The sequence below is a fragment of the Aphis gossypii genome, chromosome 1 (assembly GCF_020184175.1).
Source record: "Aphis gossypii isolate Hap1 chromosome 1, ASM2018417v2, whole genome shotgun sequence".
Classification (NCBI taxonomy): Eukaryota; Metazoa; Arthropoda; class Insecta; order Hemiptera; family Aphididae; genus Aphis; species Aphis gossypii.
Genome location: NC_065530.1, coordinates 42,745,664 through 42,768,937, shown reverse-complemented (window position 1 = coordinate 42,768,937; position 23,274 = coordinate 42,745,664). Strand labels below are relative to the sequence as shown.

Genomic DNA, 23,274 nt, shown 5'->3' with positions numbered 1-23,274 from the left:
GCGCACTCGCCGCAAGAGCTTTTATAATGATTAAAATATTTACCACTCATTCATACGTTTCCTCCTTCAAGCCAGAGGAACCCTGCGGCCATAGTAATGGTATCCGTCTCGAAATATAGCGGATCTAACGGCGGCGGCGTTAATCTACTCTCCATTGCAGAGAATGGATAAAACGTAAAAACCCCAGTTGTCCGACAATAATAAATAATAACGCATACTTTCAAATACATTATATCATAATAGTGCCGTTAAACAATTTTATAGTGACTCGATATGATATATAAATACCTACCTATATTACATTGTGTTGTTCGAAAATCCTTAATACATATACTTAGCAAATTTATTGCTGTAGGTGCTGTTGTGCTTTAAATTGAATGGAAGCATCTGTATAAATTGTAAATAGTATTATAGTTATATGTTTTCGGGTGTATTCACACTTAAAAAACTTTCTTTATTTATTCTAATTTTCGTATACAGTGTGATTCTTTTAAGTCTCCATTATCTCAATAAACATTAAAGTTTTTGAAAATATTCTTTTACATCATACGAAATAATAACGACATAAAAAAAGTGTTTATTATACTATTTTTTATTGTTATTTTTTTTTTTTTTGAACGATTTAAACATTTTTAATTTCCTATAACAAAGCGAGATATATTCCTGTGATTTTTTTTTTTTATATACTTAAATCAAACTTCTGACTAATAATAGTAGTTAATTAATTACAACTTATAAGTAGGTAGGTATATCTATTTTAATATTCATTGGAGTGAAATGAAGTCACAGACAGTAGAATCTGTAAAACATTGGTACACTACCCGCCAATATAAATTTTAAACACTTATAGTTTATAATATGGTATACAATTTTTACATTTTTCGTCAAACAAAATTATCCATGAAAATAAAATTACTTATATAGTTATATATATAGATATAGATGATACAACGTGGCATTTTTATATTGCTACCGTTTAAATAAATCACAAAACATACAATTTTCGTGTTTATAAATAAATTATGCAATAATATAATATTATGAGGTATTTTTAAAATATGCAAAATAAAAAATAGATCATTTGTATCAACATATTATGTAGACATTACTAATCATTCATTTTGTAAAAAGGAACTACAAAAAAAAAGACCAATATGCACATGCATATCATTATATCAATTTTATCGCTAGTCACAATTAATTGAAAATTCATTTGAAATTCAATTTTATTTTACATAAAAGTTTTAGGAAATATATTCCGTTTTGGAGTATTAAATTAAAAATCCAGGGAAGTCGCTTTTATATTGTTATAGGTGTTCAATATTTCGTCTCAAATAATATGGTGACTATACTAAATTTGTTTGTTTAAAATTCAATGATAAATCACTGTAGAAATATGATGAAAAACGATTCTAAGCAGAGACGATCTGTCAGTTTATACGTACACAATTATTCGCGATTTTGACACTTAAAATTTAAACGCTCATATGAAAAATGAATATAGATTTATACAAACCTTTCTTTTTAATAGTTTTTGTAAGAACAAGTTTTAAGGAATTTTTTGATTAATTTTTAAGCCTGAAGTATTGTAAAAATAATATGAATTTTAGAGTATTATATATTGTGACGCTTTATTTTTTATATTTTTTGATATATTATAATACAAATGTATAATATATAGAGAACCTTGTATTAAATTATTAAATCTAAAAGTAAATAAAGTGACAAAATATTATGTGCTAAAAAATGTTTATATTAATACTAGGGAAAATTTTAGGTAGGTAAATGTGGTTATTTATTTTTGATTTAATATTGTACCCATAACAAAAAAAAAAAAAATCTATTATTTTGTGAATTACTGCAAATTTTAGATTTATAGCGGATCAAAAAATATAATTATAATTTTAATATATTATTTGTATGGTCTTATTGGGATTTGTATGTAAACTTCGTTTTTGACAAAAAAGATTTTGTTTTTTGGTGTAACTATTGATAATAAATAATCGTAGATACTTGGAATTTTCACTACTTATTTTCATGTTGTTTTTTACATTTTCTATAAATAAAATCTCTCAAATAATTTGTAGTTTTTTAAAATTAAAATCTTACGATATTGCATATTTACTTGTAAAATATAGGTAACCATTATTCCTTAAACGATTTTTGAAATCATTTTTTTTTTTTGATTGAAAAATTTATTTGAAAATTTCACTTAATATTTATAGGATTGTTTTATGCATGATAAAATTTTCAAAATATTTTGTCTGTTTTTTTAGTTATTATTATATAATATAAACGTTTTCAATTTTTAATTTTCACTGATTTTAATAGATATATAAAAACATTTAAACACTCATTTATTAATAAGTTACTCAAAGCAAAAAATACAGTCATCGATAGATTAGATACGTATTTTACATAATAAATAAAATAATTAATTTTTTTTTCTTTTTATAGTAGATATAAAACCATTCGCTTATTAGAAACATTATTGGTTAATTGACACATTTAATCTTAGTCCAAAAATATACATAATAAGCGACTTCTACTATATGTATAGACAGTAAGAACTTCATTAATGACATAATAAATCTTAAAAAGTTTTATATTGAAGTCGTTTTTTAAAATAAAATTACCTATGTAAAAAGTATAAAAACCTTAAACCGAACTTTCTATTGAATATCTAGCTTATAAAAAAGTTAAATATAATTTTGGTAGTCGAACTTACTTTGTTGATATTATGAGTTTGAATATAATTGCAAACATTATACTTTTATTTTTACTAAACACAATAGGATATACAGGATGTTTCTGAAATGAATGAGATCACTAGTACCTATATGCATACACACTGTGATGACCCAATAAACATTTTTTTAACTTAAAAATCTGGGTTTTTTCAAGTTGTTTTTAGAATAGTATCGTAAATGTAAAAACTAAAAATAAATGTTCTAGTTGTAGTTTTTGCAAAATTCTCATACGAATGTAACACAATGTGTTACTTAATCAATAATCATACATGTTAAATAATAACAAATAACTATTACGACCGTTAATCTTGCAATTTTCTCATATAAATCGATGTGTCGCACCATTTTTTTTTTAAGTCAAAAACGCGCGACAAATTTTATTCAAAAACGATGTGACGTCTCGATTCGTATGATAATTTTACAAAAAATACAACTTAAAAGTTTATTTTTACATTTAAGATAATATTCTAAAATAAAATGAAGAAACCCAGATATTGAAGATAGAACATTTTTTCAAAAAAATCTTCATTGGGTCATCACAGTGAGTACGCTTATACTAGTGACCTCATTCATTTCAGAAATACCCTGTATAATAATTATATTTTTGACATTGACATCTATCAATAAATTCAAACCAAAAATACGCACCCATCAATGTATTTTTAGGAGAGATTATTTTGTATTCTATGTATTGAGTGTTGATCCAAAATCATCACATTTTCTAGGAACATAATGCAGGTATATAACATATTTTGGTTACTTTAATATACCAATAGGTACGATACAAAATCATTGTAAATGGTTGACGGAACTATGAAAAAAGTATAGAATTTCGCAAACAATGTATTAATGTACTATTATATACTAATATATTGTAGTATTGTAGGTATAATAGTATAAACTATAAACTATATATAGTTCATATATATGACGTATACATTATACTGACTACACTACTATCAAACATCACATATATTTTGTTATGTTTATAATAATATTATATGAATACTTTCATAAGCGATAAGCGACTCTAAAGTTAAAATTCTCGGGGAGAGTTGGGGATCATTTTAGACCAAAGGATATTTTCATCTTAAAACTATCGGAAAATTTTCGGTGCAGGTCAAAAATAAAATGGTATTTAGAACTGTTATAAATATAATAATGTTCAATATTTTAACAAATTAAATTTAAAAAATATGTATATTATATAAAAATAACAATCAAGTTAAGTGTTGTTAATAAATGGCTTCTTAATCAACCTATACAACTATATCTAATCTTATTATATAAGCTTATTGTGAATTTTATGTACAGAATTTATTTATTTTTTAAAATAATAATATAATGATAATGATAATATTTAGTTATTTTTATTATGTATGTATGATATCAGATAATAATAATAATAATAATAAGCAAACATCTATAATTGCAGTTTGACACTTTTAAACGTCTTTTTATTGCCACTACCCTAGTTACAACTGACTACTTAATATACTCGAATAAACTCATTCAAATAGGTAGAAAAAAAAAATTATTAATTTCATACTGTCCATTCTCCTACCGGAAAATATTATAAAATGTTTTTTTGGTACTTATGTATTTTGTTAACTAATTTATTATTTGTTAAAATAGTATCCTGATAACATATTTTACTTTCAACATTATAATTCAAAAAATATTATTTTAAGCCATATAAGTACCTATATATATTACATAGTAATTTAAAAATATTAAAAATAATGAACGAGTAAAAAAATAAAGACGCAATAAGTAATATCTTATTAATACTTATCTAATTTGGAATCGCTGAAATTTGTGACACATTTTTAATTGATTAAGTTTCTAATTTGAAGATGTGAAAAATAATAAGTTTGATTTAATTTTATGGCTGCTTGTAAAACATGACTTTAAATACGATTTAGATATTTTCATAAATACTATAATTAAATTTGTCTGTATGAAATAATTACGATTAAATCACATTGGTTATCGTGAAGTGTAATTATTGGATTTGGGTTGAACAATTACTCGGATCAAGTATCGCCGGGGGATAGTTTTTTTTTTTATTGGCAGTAGTTCATCTATCATACTATTTAACCGTTCAAGGTTCATTAAAAAAAAAAAAAAAAAACAATTCCGTCATATCAAAGTATTAACATTTTCAAAATTAACAAATAAATTAATGTTTAAAAACTATTATAGAAATAACTGTATTATATATGAGCTTGTTTAAAAATTAATTTAAAAATCGTGTATATTTAAGTAATGATTTAATCATTGGTAGGAAATTTACAAAACGATTTATTCAGTAAAATCGATAATCGGTTGGTTATCACTTATCACAAACGTTTGTATTAGGTATAATATTATTTACGATAGGTAATAACATTAAACAATAATGTATGTTGATGTATACAGAGTGGTTAATCAAACATGATCTCCTCCATTTTTTCCATTAATAATGAATTTATTCAAATTTTATTTTTTGGAATTTTTATTTATATTTCATGATCATATTCTGTTTTTTTCAATTAAAACTCATTTTTTTATTATAGCAAATTATTTATAGTAGATAATTTTTTGAAAATTGTTATTTACCTATAATTCAAAATTTGAAACATTGATATATTTATATTAATTACTAAAATTTTCAAATTCCCATAGTCCTTATAAAGTTTATAGTTCCTATCTTTCAAGCCTATTATCATATACTTAATATTCATAGTGCACAAAGTTTAATATATTAGAGACTGCTTATTATAATTTTGATTTTGATAGATTAAATTAAAAAAAAATTTCCATTGCACATTTATTTACTATAAAAAAAAAAACTAAGTGAATATTTTATTTCCATAAGAAACTCTTTAAGTAGTAAAAATCTCAAAAATTTGAAGTATGGTTTTCAAGTATAAATATTTAAAAAAATCATCTTTTGAATAATTAAATTATTGAAGAAAATAAAGAGAATAAATTATCCTATATTATCTTTTCCGCTGCCAGTATAATTACCATCATTTAATTTTCAATATGTGCTCTGTAAACTCTGTTTTTCTTAGGTCACAAACAAAATATGATTTCGAGCTCATACGCAAAAAGATAATTTCTCTTTAAGGTAGACTTGTGTTAAAATATTAAAAAATAAAATAAACGTATTATATAATGAATGCCAATCATTTTAACTGGTGCTGCAGACGTTTCATGAGTCTATGTATACTGTACATCTATTCGGGTTATAAAATTTAGTGTAAAATGTATTATTAACGACGGACCCATGAATTAAAGTCAATTGGCGGTGACAAGAGGTCATGGTCCTGCTGCAGGTGCTGACCGTTTTGACGCCTATATAATATAATATCATTATTATTTATTGCTACCTACCTATATATAAATACTTAGATGAAGATCGTTTAAATTATTCACCAATTGGTTTTCATTTAACGAAAATTTCCCACTCGAATGTCATGCTTGTATTTTGCTTCTCGTCGTCATCATCATCATCGTCACCTACATCCCACGTTTACAATAAAATATATATCGATAGTGTATCGGAAATCTCAGACGCACGTCGCATAGATCCATATTAAAATTGAAGTCTGCCAGCTGCTGTGCTGCAATACTCGTGCGCGTAACAGATAATAATATATTGTACACGACCAATATTGTATACGAGTGCTGACGTACTTTTGCGGACGATAATACTATTAACTTTTATTGTAGTGTAGTCGTGTGCGAATTTGTATTGATTTCGTCGTGACGGAAACACGGCGGATCAATTATTATACGAAGTAATGTTTCATAATATGATCAATTTCACAACTTTGATTCTGCTTGGTAATATCACAATACACACATGAAAGTGTCTATCATCAAACACCGTGGTTTAAAGCCTGCAGCAGACGCCGAATAATAAGTGAGTTTTTTTGCAGTTTTATGTATGTTAAAATGTCTAAGAGAGTTGACGACGACTGATGAGACTTGCATATTATATATAACCGTAAGGTTGCTATTTATTTAAAATTATTATTCAGGAAATTTTAATGACTCCTCTTTTCTGCCAAAAAAATCACAAGACTAATGGAAGTGCCTAAATTATTTAAAGCATTATATTATTTTGAACTCTTAATACCGAACAAACGTGTAATATTATATAATAAATAATGGATATTTACAACGTATCATAATTTCAGCTTATGATTTGAATTTAATACCTGCTCTACAGTAACGCCCAGACACACACATGCACACACGCATAGATACAAACACACACATAAATAATATGTATAATATACACGAGTATACATATTATAATATACCTGCCAATTACATATAACTTTCAACATCGAATGTGTTATACCTCTATACATTATATATAGGTACTCTATATATTATTCACGGTCAAACCGCGTAGAGAACGTCTTTCGGAGCACACATGGTGGGTCGATTATTAATCACAAAAACACAGAAAAATGTATAGGAGAAGGCACTTTCCGGATTTCATGGTAAATATACTCATTATGTGTATGTACTAATGTACTATGTATACATAGATTATCCAATATTAAAATGTTGACCAATAATTAACCAATTTTATATAATAAAGATAATTGGTATTTTAAAATTGTAAGCAACAGTTATTAATTATATTTTACTTAATGCAATAAAGGTAAAAAAAGTAATAAAGCTAATAAATAATAATACATCTAAATCAAATTTATTTTTTATTCGGTACTTACAGCTATTTATATGTTTATGTGTTTGTGTAAATTATAGACATTTGTATAAGAATAAAATAATTTTTACTTACATTTTCTTATTATAATATATTATTTTACATAATATTATTAATTTCTAAACAATATTGTTTTTGAACTATTTCTACAACGTGTTCTTTTAAGTATTATATTAAATTTTACCGTCCCATACGTTGAGGATTGCTAAATGCTAAGATGAGTAGAAGTAGAGTAACTACTAATGCGGCTTTCAGAAATATCACTCAACTGTAAAAACTGCCTACCCATAGGCCATAATAGATCAAATAATAATTGAAAAGTGGTATGAATACTGGCAGAATATATGACAAAAATTTATAGATTTTAAAAAACCTATGATAGTGTCCATAGAGTGTGTCTTTGTAATATAATGTGTAAGTTTGTTTTATCGAAAAAATAATTGTTTTAACTAAATAGTGTGTAGAAAACACGAAATATAGTGTGAGAATGCAAAAATTACCGTCAAGGTCTTTAGACCTCTAGTAGTTTTCAATATTTTCCTGGAGACGGTAGTAAGGATACTATAGGATAATGAAAGTGGTTTATTAATTAATCAGAATAAGATACGGCTTTTCGGGTTCTCTAACGATGTTGACTTATAAAAGAAGAATCATTTAAAACATACATCTAACGTGGCAAAAGTGTTAAAAGAAAATAGGTTTAAAAATGAGTACTGAGAAAACAAAGATAATGGAACTCACCAAGAGATATAAGATATTTTGGAACAACATAAAGTCGAAGGAAATAAGTATTTGAATATTTAAGTACAAAATGAATTTTATTAACTGATAAAGTTATTAAGATTTCAAACTATATAGGTAGGTATAGAAAAACAAGAATAGATTGTATGTGGCTATTATTAGATAAACTTCCACCTCTCATATATGTTTGCGAAGTCTGGACGACAATCAAGAAGATAGGGAAACTTAATAACGTTTAAAACAAAGTATGAATGAAAAATGTGTAACTATCATCAATAAAATAATGGGAAACTGGTATATAATAGGTATATAAAAAAAAGAGCTGTACAGTATGATGAAATTAGCACGTGTAACAAACTTTGTTAGGGGCCAAAGCCAAAGGATAAAATGATTAAGTCATGTAATAAGAAGAAAAGAGAATTAATCAGTTAAAATAGTATTGAAATGGGAACCAGAAGGAAGAAGACCAAGACCTAATTCTAATCTAAGATCCAGGGAGAAATTTATTGCCGTGGTAAGAGATCTAAAAAGTCTAGGAGTTGAAGACTGGAGAGTGTGGTTTAAGATAGAGACAGGTTGCACAATGAATTTATGATAGAAAAAAGTCATAATTTATTGATATTAGGATACTAATAGCTATTTATTATTATAAAATACTTGGGAAAAAACGAAAATTGTCTTTTTTTTTAGTAAAGATATAATATTATCCTCACTTATATTTCCAATCATACGAATTCAGTAATAATAGAGAAACTCCCGCTTAAAAATATTTTTTTGCATCTCAATTATTTTAATTATTTAAAGTTTATTACAAAGTTTAATGATGTTATAAATTTATAACTTTATTCTTAGATGGTTAGTTTCAAAAATTGTGTTAAGTAAATATAAGTGAAAAAAAAATATAGTTTTGAATCTATACTAACTTATGATAGGACAAAAAAACAAACACCTTGTAAATAACATACGACTGTGATTGAAATGAATAGAATAAATGTCGAAATTATGATGAGAGATACTATATTAATTGTCGGATAATAATCATAGGCATAACAAAATTAGTTGATTTTGAGAGGGAAACTTTGTAGAAATGGTTATATATTGTTACATATTATGTACGGGATTTCATCTTATTTTTGCGAGAAAGCTCCACTCATAGATTTATCCATTTCCACGTCAAGTTCAACTTGTAAAACCATTCACTTTGTGCAGCAAATGTTTACTTATAATACTTGGGTATTATAATCATTATATTATATTGCTACCGCTGTTTAAAGTAATTTTAAAACGACTAGTATTTTATTTTACGCATGTCTATAGTATTATAACCACATAGCTAACCTAACCTACATATTACGGTACCTATAGTTTATAATATTATAGTGTCTAGTAGCTGATAAAATACACGCAGTCCAATTATTATAATATGTATTGATTTTCAAACTACGCGCACTGTTAAAAAGCAGTTGTAAAATAAAGTAGTATAATATTTAGAGCTGAGAATGTAATCCTCAAAATATTTTTACACCTTAAAAATTGTTTTTATTTAAAACATGAAAAAAATGTTTTAAAATTAAATTTGAAAACAATTCTGCAGAAAATACCAAAAATGAACTATCTCAAACCTGAGAAAATATAGCGATGACATGCATTGAAATTGATTTCAGTTTCTATATTCCATTATTGATGAAAGGAAAATTATATATATAGTGATTCTAAATATGCATTACTATTTACCACTCGTTAAATCAATTTTTACGTCATATGGATACATTTATAATAAATACTATCATTCAGTAATAAATAATATTAAATACAACGTTTTTATGATGTTAAACGACCAATAAACCATTTTTTTTAATTTTCTAGAAATGAAAAATGACTATAAATTTAAAAATGTAAAATAAAAACTTCTTATTTCATTTGAAAATAAACGAGACATAAACATAAAACGTTATGTAATGAAACGATCACTGCGTAGGGAAACAATACATTAAGTAAATCAAAATCCTAACCTGAACTTACCGTACATTTAATAATATTATGTGATAATTTAATAATTTTAAACGGTTTTTTAGTGAACGCCAGCATACGACGTGTGGTACTTAAATAATATATAAATAAAGATATAATTTAAATTATAATATAATACATTATGTCTATCCACCGCACTGTTTATGATTTGGAGATGACTTAAACCGGTATACAGTATGTCCCATAAGTCCCGTATAGTTAATATCTCCATGGAAAATCAATATATTTAAACGCGTTTTTTTTTACAATACTAAGTATGGAAATTCTGATTGAATGGCATGAAATTCAATTTTTTTTTTTTTACAAAATTCAAAAATTCAAAAAAAAATTTTTTATGCATTTAAGAATTTTCAATTTTTAAGAAAACCATTTTGTTGAACATATTTTTTAAAACAGTTCAAAAAAAAAAAAATTAAAATTGACCAAGTTAGATTAAGTTATGTTTTTGAATAATTGTAATGAAAAAATCAATTATTTCACATTTTTTTGTAAAAAAAATTGCGTTTAAATATATTGAGTTCCCGTGGAGATATAAGGGTGATACGGGGCTTATGGGACATACTGTATACGACAACAATGCGCATATTATACTTTAATTATATTAAATTTAAATCATTTATTAGTAAATCTTATACTATTCGTTTAATCTACAGTACAATATATTATATACCGTATTATAATTTATATAATACTAATATTAAATGCTGTATTTCATATTTCATAATACCGAATGATTTATTTTACGTAGTATTTTTTATTTCAAAAACTATTAATATTTAGACAATACTTGCAATGTAACTTTTATTAGTTAAAAATTAAATTTTTTTTAAATATCTGCTTCAGAATATGAAATTAAAAATGCATGTTATTATTTTTTAGTGCAGGCTTAAAATTAATTAAGAGAAATATTTTCAAAAACGTTGGTATTTTTCAAAATATTAATATTTATAATAATTTATAATAATTCTGGATTTAATATAATATGATTAACAATTTATTTGGATTGTATGTACCTATACATAATATACGAATAACATAATTCTACAGGTGATATCAATTTTAAAATTTCGTCAAATTTTATGCTGAACGTTGTGTGATAGGTACTTTATATTGCTTAGTTAGTTATCTAAATATTTATTTTTTCAACAATCATATATCTAATAGTTTATGCTATATTTACGGGAAACTTAAATATTTATGATACAAATAAGTTTAAAAATAATTTTCAATTTCATATAGGTTAGGGATATACATAATATACGTAATATAATTTAAAACTATAGAGTATTTAATTGTATATAACCGTAGGTAAAGTGTTTAACAGCCGATAGGGCGATAGTAAGTCATTAATATAGGTGATTAATTTACATTATTGATTAATGTATTATTTATACGCCAACCAACTGTAATTTGGTTTCTTGATTAAATCTGGAATTCAATTAAATCTAATATAACACAGTGTAGGTATATAGGAAAAGATAGATATAGGTATTTTGTAATTATTTTTTTAATTTGACAATGAATAATAAAACTATGTTTAAATATGCAAGACTTTATTTGTAATTGAAATAATATTTTCTATAAAATAATAAGTAGGTATATTATTATAAAGGGTTATGCATAACTAGATAATATTATTCTCTATTATTTTGAGTACATAGGTCATTTTTTTTTCTTAAAACCTTAGTATCTATAATATTTTTAGAAACTTAAGTTTTTCAATTTTTTTCTTGTTAGTAGTTACATAATTTATCTAAGTGAATGCGCACAATAATTATACTAATATTAATTATATTGAAGTTGTTTTCACGATGTAGTCATTAATCATTAATCAAATAAATAAACAACTTTAATTTAATGTTTTATTTTTAATAAATGTTTACTGTTGTTACTTTTATTATCTAATAAAATTCATTGTATGAATACGAAAATATTCAATATTATACTTAGTATAATACTTTTGTCCCTACTGCGGTATACTTGCTAATGAGAAACCTTTTATAAATACATAAATGAAAATGGTGGTTTTGTTTATTATAAGTAATTTAAATTAACGTTGTGGTTATTTTTATGGTTTTAATGCAACGACAAAATAACATTTATTTTATTATTTACTTACTTATTACATTCTTGTGCTTTAAGATCATAATTATAAACAACTAAGCAAGATATAACAATAATATTAGGTAATTAACTATTATACTAATGTATTTTTCGTGACAATAATATTTAGTAAAAATTCAGCAATAGATTCATTTATAGATTCATTATTTATATAATATTATATACATAATAGTATGTTTAGTAATTATATTAAATAAATACATAATACACATTTATACATTTATACAACTTACATTGTTTGACGGCTTAAAGTGTTCTAATTTCAACTTAAGCTTGAATGGTAGCTTAATTTAATACTTTGTTCGGATTATTATTAGCTTTTAATTTAATTGCATCCGTTTTACTACACTACTGGCACTTGTTTACTGATATTTTACCAAGTTGAAACGTAATGTAATTATAAAATTATCATTGAACGTATATTTATATTATACGCACAATAAACCCGGGGTTAGCAAATAATTTCTATTGAAGTCCGTAAGATTAAAATAGGTAATAAATAAATGAGGCCCAGAAAATATATTTTTGTCAAATCTTTATAATGAATTAATTACATAATCTAATTGAGATATTTTGACGATCCAGTTTACCGCGTTCTGTCAGTTGCCAACTGTTGCTATCAATAAAACATATTTTGGCTACCGCTACTCAGTTACTGGTTCCTCGATGTTTTTTTTTTAAACATTCTTGGAATAAAAAATATGAATTTATTAAAAAGAATAAATTATTGTTAAAACGTTTTCGTTTATTACAAAAAAAAAAAAAAGGTTGACTTATTAACTGTTATTAAATTATTTATTTATGTTACTCACAAAACCATTATTAAACACATTTTGTCAATGGATATTGGATTATAATTCATTTGTTGAGTTGTAACTCGTAAGTATTATTATTTTTGAGTACCTATTTCAATAAAAACGATATATTTTATTTTATTTTTTGTATACATCATCTTAATTAATGCTTTATGCCTTTATTTGTTTTAAAATATATCTAAAATTGTGTAACACTTATAATTTTAAATCTTTGGACATAATCATGTCCATATTTAAAAAAAAATATTTATGATTTATTTAAACCAATAACTATATATATATATATAATATAAATATACATTCATGATTAGTATTAGTGCATTTCTCGTATTGTACCGATAATTTTATTTTTAGATAGATATATATATATATTATATATATTAATATATTATTAATGAAGGGTTAAGGACTTATACCTAATATATTAATCAATAATCATATACATTTTGGGTGAAGTAATAACAGATTAATATAAGAATAGGTACAGTTTAATGTTTATTGAGTATGTTTAATATTGCTTGTATATTTTGAAAATTTTTTACTTCAAATTATATTTAAATAATTATAAGTATTGCTAGCTGGACTAAGTTTTAGTATAAAAATCGGGGTTCATGTTGTGAAATTTTTTGAAAACTTTTTTTAAATTCTATTTTTATAACGTCTTGTTGCAATTAGTTTCTAGGAAAAATGAAAGTTTTTCGTATCCAAATAATACAAATTTCTTAGTATGATGTTTAATTTGTATTTTTACAAATATTTTTAAAATGTGGTATCTTAGACTATTAATATTTTTATTTCTTTATTTTTAATGCATGTTATGTGATATGTACCTACTGTAAATAATTACAATGCATTTTTAAAGAATATCCCATATAAGTGCATATTTTAACGTTTAATTAATGCTGTACAGAATTCTGAATTGGTTAAGTACAAATCTATACATGGCTATAGTAATAGTAATAGTAATAGTACCTACCATAATTTACTCAATATAAATGAATATTAAGATGTGGTAACTAGCACAGGTAATTTGTTTGTTGTTAACTTTGCTGGATTTAGATTTAATGACCACTTATAGATTTATTAGATACATTAAAAATATTGGACAATTTAATTATTATATAGGTAATATAATGTATTATATATAAATTAAATTTTCCATATTACCTATGGTTCTGCTAGATTTTAAATACAACGTCTTCGTTTTGGTTGATTGTATTTGATATTCTGACTTGAGCTTATGATTTATTTCCTTATGATTAGATATGTAATCATTGTAATTTTTAAATAATAGCAGATTTTGCAGGACATTTTATAAGCTTATTGTTTATATTTTTTGACAAGTATTAAAAAATCATCTTTTTTTATATGACGACAGCTTAATCAATTATTATCATTATAATTGTCAATATTTATACATTTTATATTTAATAGATATTCAATTTATCAAAAAATATATTTTAATCATACTATAGCAATTTCCTATTATTTCCTATTCATTTAATATTATAATAAATAAACTCGACACTATATAGTTCTCATGATTTTCAGTACTTTTTACTTTTAAATATTATAATATGTATATAAATAAAATATAACAATAAAAGAAAACAAAATACAAAACGACAACATTATATAAAAATTCATGGCCGAATTATTCGGCTGTATACTAGTTGGATCCCAAAGATATGTAGGAAAAAAGGTCTAATACGAATTTGCTGCCCGAGATTTTTTTCGTTTTATTCGAGTTACGGCTCGATTAATTTTTGCCCACATCCTAATATTGTTATCGTTTCCTGTTCGATAATATCGATAGTCAGCAGTTATAATATAGGTTTATAACGTTATATGGAGATAATTTTTTATTTTAGCAGATAACTTGTTGATTGTTTAATAATGACAGTGCAACGTGGATACCTAAAATACCCAAAACACCTTATAGTCATCGCTTTTCTACTGCTAAGGACGTTTCACCTTTTATGGATTTCGATTTTAATTTTGTTAGCGTTTTACTTTTATTCCAATGGCTAATGAAATAAAAATTATATGGAGTGAAATAAGTTAAGATTATACCATAATTTTATATTAAAAAAATTTTTAATTATTACAATTTGGGCCGAAATGTGTATGCACGCTAAAAAAAACCTGGGCCATAATTTGGAAGAAATTTTTACTGTGGGACGCAACTATATAGTTGTCACCTAATCATTCTCTATCAATTAGTTGGAGCTTAGTGGGCTTGATACAGGAAAACCCCACACGATAGATAAATACCGTTCAAACTTTAAGTATATAGGTACACGTACATTTAATAGGCATTTACCTATATAATTAAATAACAACAATTAATAACATATGCATCGTTACTGTATTGTCTCTATATGCATCTCCAGACATATTATAGTCGTGTGTCTTAACAAAACACAAACGCTATACTATGTATATAGTATATTACATTACCTGTATATGTTATTTATGACAGGTTCAATGTTCGCCAGGATCCGTCGACAAATAACATATTGAGAACTCTGTTTTCTTTATTTATAGACATTTTTTTCTCTCTCTCTCTTTCACTCTGCTTGTTTGTCTGTCTGTCTGTCTATCTCTCTTTTATTCCATGTCTTCTTCACGCACTCGCATACAAGCTTACCCGGGTGCATGCACTCTCTCTGTATTTATAATAAATATATATTATGCGTGTGTGTATGTGTGTATGAGTGTATGTATAATCGAATTGTCGAAGGCCGCTTTGCCACCCATAAGTCGTTCAAGACTACTTGCGCGAGCTCTCTACTTGGCGTGCATGCCAAAAACCGGATTCTTTCGTAAGTTCCATTACGCGATATTTATATGTTCGGTCGTACATATTATATTATAGTAATGTGTATGTATGTGTGTGTGTGTGTGTGTGTGTGTGTATAAATACAGGGTGATTAACCAAGCATGCTTACCCTTATTTTATAATTTAATAATGAATTAGTATACTTTAAGTTAAAAATATATTTTCCCACTTATCGATGTTTTGTATTATTTCAAAAAGTACTGTTATTCTATATAAACTTCTAGTTTAAAAATAATAAACCCTCTTTTACTATAAATTATTTAGTGAATAATTACTTTTTTAATGTAAATATACCTAATTAATAATATAAAAGTTTCCTAAAAATAGATTTTTAACTGGTAATTAAATTATTGAAAAATAAAAAGAGGGTTAGCACTTAGCATACATGTTGAATCACTCTGTATTAAATATGAATGTACGTTTGCGTTGGAGGCGCGACTGACCATCACTAGTCGAAGTGAAATATTATATTAATTCACATGCAGTTTTGCATACCTTATATTATACCTATTCAATAACAGCATTATATTAATTATTATATTGTAAAGGTTGAAATAAATGTGAAATTGATGTGCGTAGCAAAGTTTGAGATTTGAGACTGAATTACACCAAATCGTGGTTATTGTAATAATATATTATGTATTATGGGTGTATCATAGGTGGAATTAGACTACAATATTAGAGTGTGCTCTTATAATCGTGTAACAGAAAATTTATTTTAAATAGGTATTGGTTTGGTTGTTAAGATTAGCAATTAATACAATCTTCACAAATTTTAAAATGTACTTCTTTCAAGTTAATTTTATAATATAATTAGTTTGTATACTTGTCGTAAATTAGTTTTAATAGTCTGTGCTTCTTTCAACAAAAACTAAGGCCAATCATAAATGATTACGTGTCGTTATCTATGTAGAGTAAAGAATTAAATGAATTAACTGGTTCTAAATTTATTTTTGTAAACGAGAAAGGATATTATTATGATATAGTATAATAAACAATAATAATTAAAATAACTATATCAAAAATGTAAAAATATTGATTTTTTTAAAAAATAAAATAAAAAATAAACGATTAAGATATGTATATATTTATAATTACTATTATTACATAAAAATAACTGAATTTTACCAATCACATAATTACTTGAATTGTGATTAGTTAAGTTTTAGATAAGTTGTTGCATATTTTTCTGTTCATTCAAAAAATAGCTAATTTATACCAAAATGAGTTTCATGGTCTTTAATGAATTTAAATATAAAAATTGTATTACACATATTTCTAGGGTTTCTTTCATTTGTATGAAATTATTATAGATTTATTTAAATGTATTTTTATTGATGGATTAGACATTAATTTAATTAGATAAAATAAAAATAAATTTTCTTCGATCTTAAAAATATATGGATACTATATAATATATTATCATTATTTCGTTGACCGCGTAATTGTGATTCCAATCCCTGTAGTTCCTGTGCGTTTTAATCAACGACAAAAATGCAATTGTTCTGTATACGCGCATTGTCTCATATTATCATACTGTGCATTAGCCATTAGGTGTAATGTGTAAGTATCGAAATTTGTAAGTTTTTATCAGACCCTTTTCAAGGATATGTTTCTTTTTTTCGGAACTTATTGTATAATAATATTATATGGTGTTCACGGCGCGATCGGTCTTGGAGTAATTCAGTCCAAGAACACGAAGCATTTACTCATCACATTCAAACGCGTTCGGAGGACATTATATTATAATTATTAATAATAATATTATATTATTATTGTTACATGATTTTTGTTATAGTGATAATTATTATTGTAACTGCATTTAATGTCTTATTAATTATTATCAATTAAAGCTTTTCGTTATAAATTGTACGATAGTACAATAGTAAAATCGTATTTGATTAATATTGGTTATGATTGTAATTCGTTCATTTGTGTGTTTGTTTATTTGTTAGTTCATAGTAAGCTTCAAAAATATTTATTTGTTAACATGTAGAGTAATTTTTATCATGAAGTGTCATATGCAGTATAAATTGTATATTTTGTCTAATTTTTTCCGACATACAGATTGTAATAACATGTCATGTTCCTAAGTGCGGTAGAAGAACTTAACCTACTACAACATCTTAAACTTGAGATATTCATTTCCTCCATGTTTTTGCACAGTGATTTATATTGTTTACCAATTTACCTTCCTATTTGCTTTAATTTTTATACACCAAAAAAATCATACAAATGACCTATATCGTTATATTTGGAAAATATTGTATTATTACATAGTATTATAATATTATCAGTTGTTATAGGTACTTGAACAATAATTAATAATAAAAATGTACAAAATCATTAAGTAATGTAGAACTCAATAGAAGTATTCATGTGAATGTCTATATTATGTAAAATTTTGTGTGATTGTTGTTGTTAGTTTGCTACATTCAACTTGAGGGGGTAGACATATAAAAATATAACTATAATAACTAATAATCACTTTTTTGCCGGTGAAAATGTTATTTTAAAAATATCATTATGTCAATTGTTTATATTTTAGGTACTATATAATCTGACTCCACTTCGTTGCCAATTCAATAATATGATTCAAATATTGTTTAATTTGTCATTTAATAATCGATTTAATGGTGTTCAAAACTTAAACATCTTCATTGACCGCTTTGAATCTTAAAAAACTTGTGTAGGCACCACTTTAAAATGTTTTCTTATTGCACACTAAATTTGTGATACTAATTTACTGTGTAAATTGCAAGTATCGATCTATCATTTTTCAGGCTATACGTTTATCAGTCACCGAGTTAGTCAGGTTAAATTATAGCCATTCAGCTTGACGTTGTCGTGAAAAACTCTCTTATGATTATGCGAGCAGTATTTAGTGGTTTTTGGACTTAAGCATTGACACATTTACCACTTAATTATTACAACTTATTATTATTAAAAACTAATAGCAATTATAGCAACCATTTATAAACAAAAACTTCCATCATAAATCTCAAAATCCCTGTTTTAGCATCTATAAAAATTGGGTTTTCCTAAAATTTTCTTTCGTAAAAACTTTCTCCTAGTAATTAGGAATAACTGAAAAAAAAAATTAAGCCAAATCTGCCCAGCCGTTCTCAATTGATGAATTACTATACATTTTCCATACCATGTATTGTATATTATTTATTATTGTATTATAAGTTTAAAAATATATTATAGATAGCTAATATTTAATACATAAAATATGATATTATGCTTTGAATGTTTATACTGGGTGTCTATACCCTATACTTCAGTCAGAAATACCTATATATTATCTACAAATAGGAATATGATGTGTAATTATGATAATGAAAATTTTAATTTATTTATTCATATACATACTATTATAATTATAGTGCTTCAAAGTATTTACGATTTCATATTATTTTTCTTAAGGTTTAAGCGTTCTAATTATTATTGTTCCAACAATGATAAACATATTTTATGTGTCCTTGGTTGAAATATCACAACTATCAAAAATTAAAATTTTCAGAGTTACTCTTATATACTATATAATTGTTTTTTTTTCATTGTATAACAAACTTTTTTGTTTACAAAAAAAAATAAATGATCCATTTTTACTTATGCAAGTTGTATTTATTTATATTTTGAGAGAAAAAATTCATTTTTAAATATCTATGGCAATTCAGAGCTAAGCATTTTATATTATGGTGTCTATAATAGTTTATACTTGTATAATCTAAGTAAAATGTATGTCTAAATAAACACTGATATTATCAATAACTACAATCTAAAACTTTACGTAAATTAATTTCTTAATTGTGTTATTTTTATTATGTGTACCTATTATGTATAATGTATATCTTATACGAGTGCTTAAAAAAATACGTAAATGGACTTTGACTTCGATAACTGCAGATGGGCTTAGTAATTATAAAATGTATTATTTAAAACAAGTTGTCATTACAAAATTAGGTAACTATTAAAATAAGAATAATGAAATAGTTAACGAAAGTACTGTTATTTATTACTTAATTATAATAAGAATATGATTTATAATATTAAAACTAGATAAGTAGTCGTATAAAATAAATATTGTAAACATTATATATTATATTGTAATATTTAAATATTTTATTTTCCATTTTCCTATGCTGTTGAATAATAATAGGTATACCTATATTTTAAGTAATTTAATATATTTGACTCATTTAAGTAATGTTTTCTAATAGATATAATATTATATATTTGTTTTTAATTTATTTTCAAAATTAATAAACAATTATGCAAATCATATATATATATATATATAAATATATAATAGAAAATTAAGATTCATGCTAAAATTATTTTATGTTTGAATGTTTGAGCGAATTGTTATTTTACTCGCGTAAAAATGTCAATGCGTTTGGTTGAAGATTTTAATAGATACAATAGATTTGAATAAGAAATATTTACGGTAGATTTGTAAAAATGTACAAGTGCTTACTCTATATTATATTTATATTTTGAGAAAGTGCTTCAAAACTCTGTAGTCAAGGTTAGTTAATATTGATGATTAACTACGTATTATATTTTGAGTGTACACTGTACAGTAACTATATTAAAACAATTTGAACTTCCTCCGGAATTTGTTTTCAGTTACGGATTTGACTATTAATTAATTTAGAACAATGCTAGTTTAAGCTAATCTTAAAGAGTTATTTTTTTAAAAATAACATAGCAGTAATTCTGGACTTAATAATTAGTTTAAATTTGTAGATCTATTTACCACCCAATGAAATAAGTATAGGTGCAATTGAGGGTTGGGAGAAGCGCTTAGGTGTGCTTTGACCTCCCATTTTTCAAATAAGTACCCTTAATCAATAGGGACTTGATATAAAGGAACTTGACTCAGTTTTTTTTTTAGAAAAGTTTTAAATTTCTTCAAGCCTCTCCATTATTTGTATAAATAAAATTATTAAAAAAAAAATCTAAATTCTAAAAAAAAAAAAAAATGTTCTTAATGTATTATATATATATTATATTATAGCTATTCATTGTTTGTATATTTTATGAATATATCTATACGAATGTGTTAAAAACGATTACAGAATAATATGATTTTATAGAGTAATAATATATAAAAAATGGGTATATGAGTTATCTAACTTAATGTACCTACTAATTATAATGCGTTTATGATAATGTGCATAAAAGATATGGAAGTTGTAATGATTTGAAAATTTTAGTAATTAATCAATGAACATTTTTAATTTATAAAAATAGTAGAAGTATAATAAATACTAGATCCAATATTTTATATATTTTTATAAAACTATTTTTAAAGCTATTATCTTTAGCAAAATCGTTTTAATAACTACTCGTTTAAATTTTGAATAAGATACACCAAACACCAATATTTCAAAAAACAAATATCCAATAAATAATTTACAAAAAAAGAGGATTTTCATTTATAAATATAAATTCATATTATCACTAAACACTTCTTAAATATTTCGAAATATTTCAAAAATTAGAAAATATGATCTTTAAATATATTTAAGAATTTAAATAAATTCATTATTAAATTAAAAATAGGGGTGAACGTGATTAGTGAATCACCCTGTATTCTATATACTATATAGGTTGCTGGTACATAATATCGAAAATATTAATTTTCTAATAAATGAACGATAACGACCTGAAGGTTAAAGTAGGAGGGAAACAATGCAATTAAATTATTTTATGAGGATATAATACAAGAAAGGATAACGTGCGCGAGAGTGGCGGATACGTTTTTATATTGTACTGGGATGACTTGCACGGAGAATTTTTTTTTGTTCTAACCGTATTGTTCTCGTAAAGTGTAACCTATACACATCTTCTGTGGCTACGTCAGAGCTGTATTGGCCGTTGCTTAAAATAATGACACAAGGTTAGATTATATTTTAACATTTAACAGTCATTTTCTTGGTTAATTTACCTATAAGTTTTTGAAAACAATTTTTTCTTACATAATTTTAAGTCATTATAATATTGTTTACAGTTATCATCTTTCAAGTTTTATTTATTTAAATGAAAACTCATACCTATTATTTTAAATTTCATATATTCCGGAGCAAAGTATTTTTCTAAAAATTTAAAATGAACAAAATTCAAATTCAAACCATTACCAAATAAGTTATGAGTTATAAGAATTTTATAAGGGGAGTAGTGCTCCACAGTTTTGCACGGTTCACCGGGCTCTACTCAATAATATTTTAAGTGATTTTAAATAATAATTTAGTTATTTAATATTCGATTTTTCGGCATTGAAATTTTAAGAAAAAATGTTATTCTCAAGAATATTAAGTTGAAAATGTATGTATTGTCACTTTAAGAAGTTGAAAACATAATATGTTTTTATATAATTTATGAGTATATGATATCATTTTTTATAAAACTGTAGTTGTTTTATAGTAATAAAACTTCAAATTGTGTGGAAATAAAATGTTACCAAAAATGTATATGTTTAAAAAACACATAAGCTCATAAAGGTATCTACATACCTACTATTTGAGTTGTTGGTAATTATAGGTTACTAATGTGACTCGCGCGCACACTCGGAAATTATTTCTTTATTACACGATTTACGTACGCAAGCATACGTCATGCAATAGATAATATTTGTTGAAACATTGTAAAATCAACTATCATTACCTATATTATTATGATTATATATTTATTTTATATTTTTATTTAAATTTATTAAAAAAAAAGGTTATTTTAGGTTCCAGAAATATATAGTATAAATTAAGCATTGTATTATAAATATTATAATATAATCATCTAATTTGAAGATTTTACCGGCTAAATCGTGATATTACTTGGCAAAAGTTTATATCCGTGCTACGTTCAATTATACGTACACCAACATGCAATTAATAAATAATATAATATATTGTTATATACGATTATTGTTTAATATGCACAAATATAAGTTAATTTAGATAATTCCATTTAAATTCATAATTTTTTTATATTAAGTACTGCCAATTAGTTAATTGAATAATCATTGTATAAAACATATTTTCAATCGATGAATTACAATAGTAATTACGAATACAAGTACCTCCTCACTCATTATAAACGACAAAAATAATTATCGATGATATTAAATTATGGTGACTAAGTTTTAATAGTATAGGTACTACCTAAAAATATTTAATAACGTATAATTATCAAGCACAGTACCTATGCAAATGATAATTATAATCACCATAT

At 24.5% G+C, this 23,274-nt stretch overlaps 1 protein-coding gene across 2 annotated transcripts in view; it reads left to right on the top strand.

Annotated features, from left to right (window-relative positions):
- Window positions 1-23,274, top strand: part of LOC114124245 (calcium release-activated calcium channel protein 1-like) — a 54,365-nt gene that overhangs the window by 2,904 nt on the left and 28,187 nt on the right. Inside the window, exon 1 of one of the 2 annotated variants that reach the window (XM_027987433.2) lies at window positions 6,256-6,663. The exons of the other annotated variant lie outside the window; for it this stretch is intronic. The gene's annotated coding sequence lies outside the window, so the exon portion shown is untranslated. Of the gene's footprint in view, window positions 1-6,255; window positions 6,664-23,274 lie in introns of those variants that run through there. 2 annotated transcript variants of the gene reach the window in all.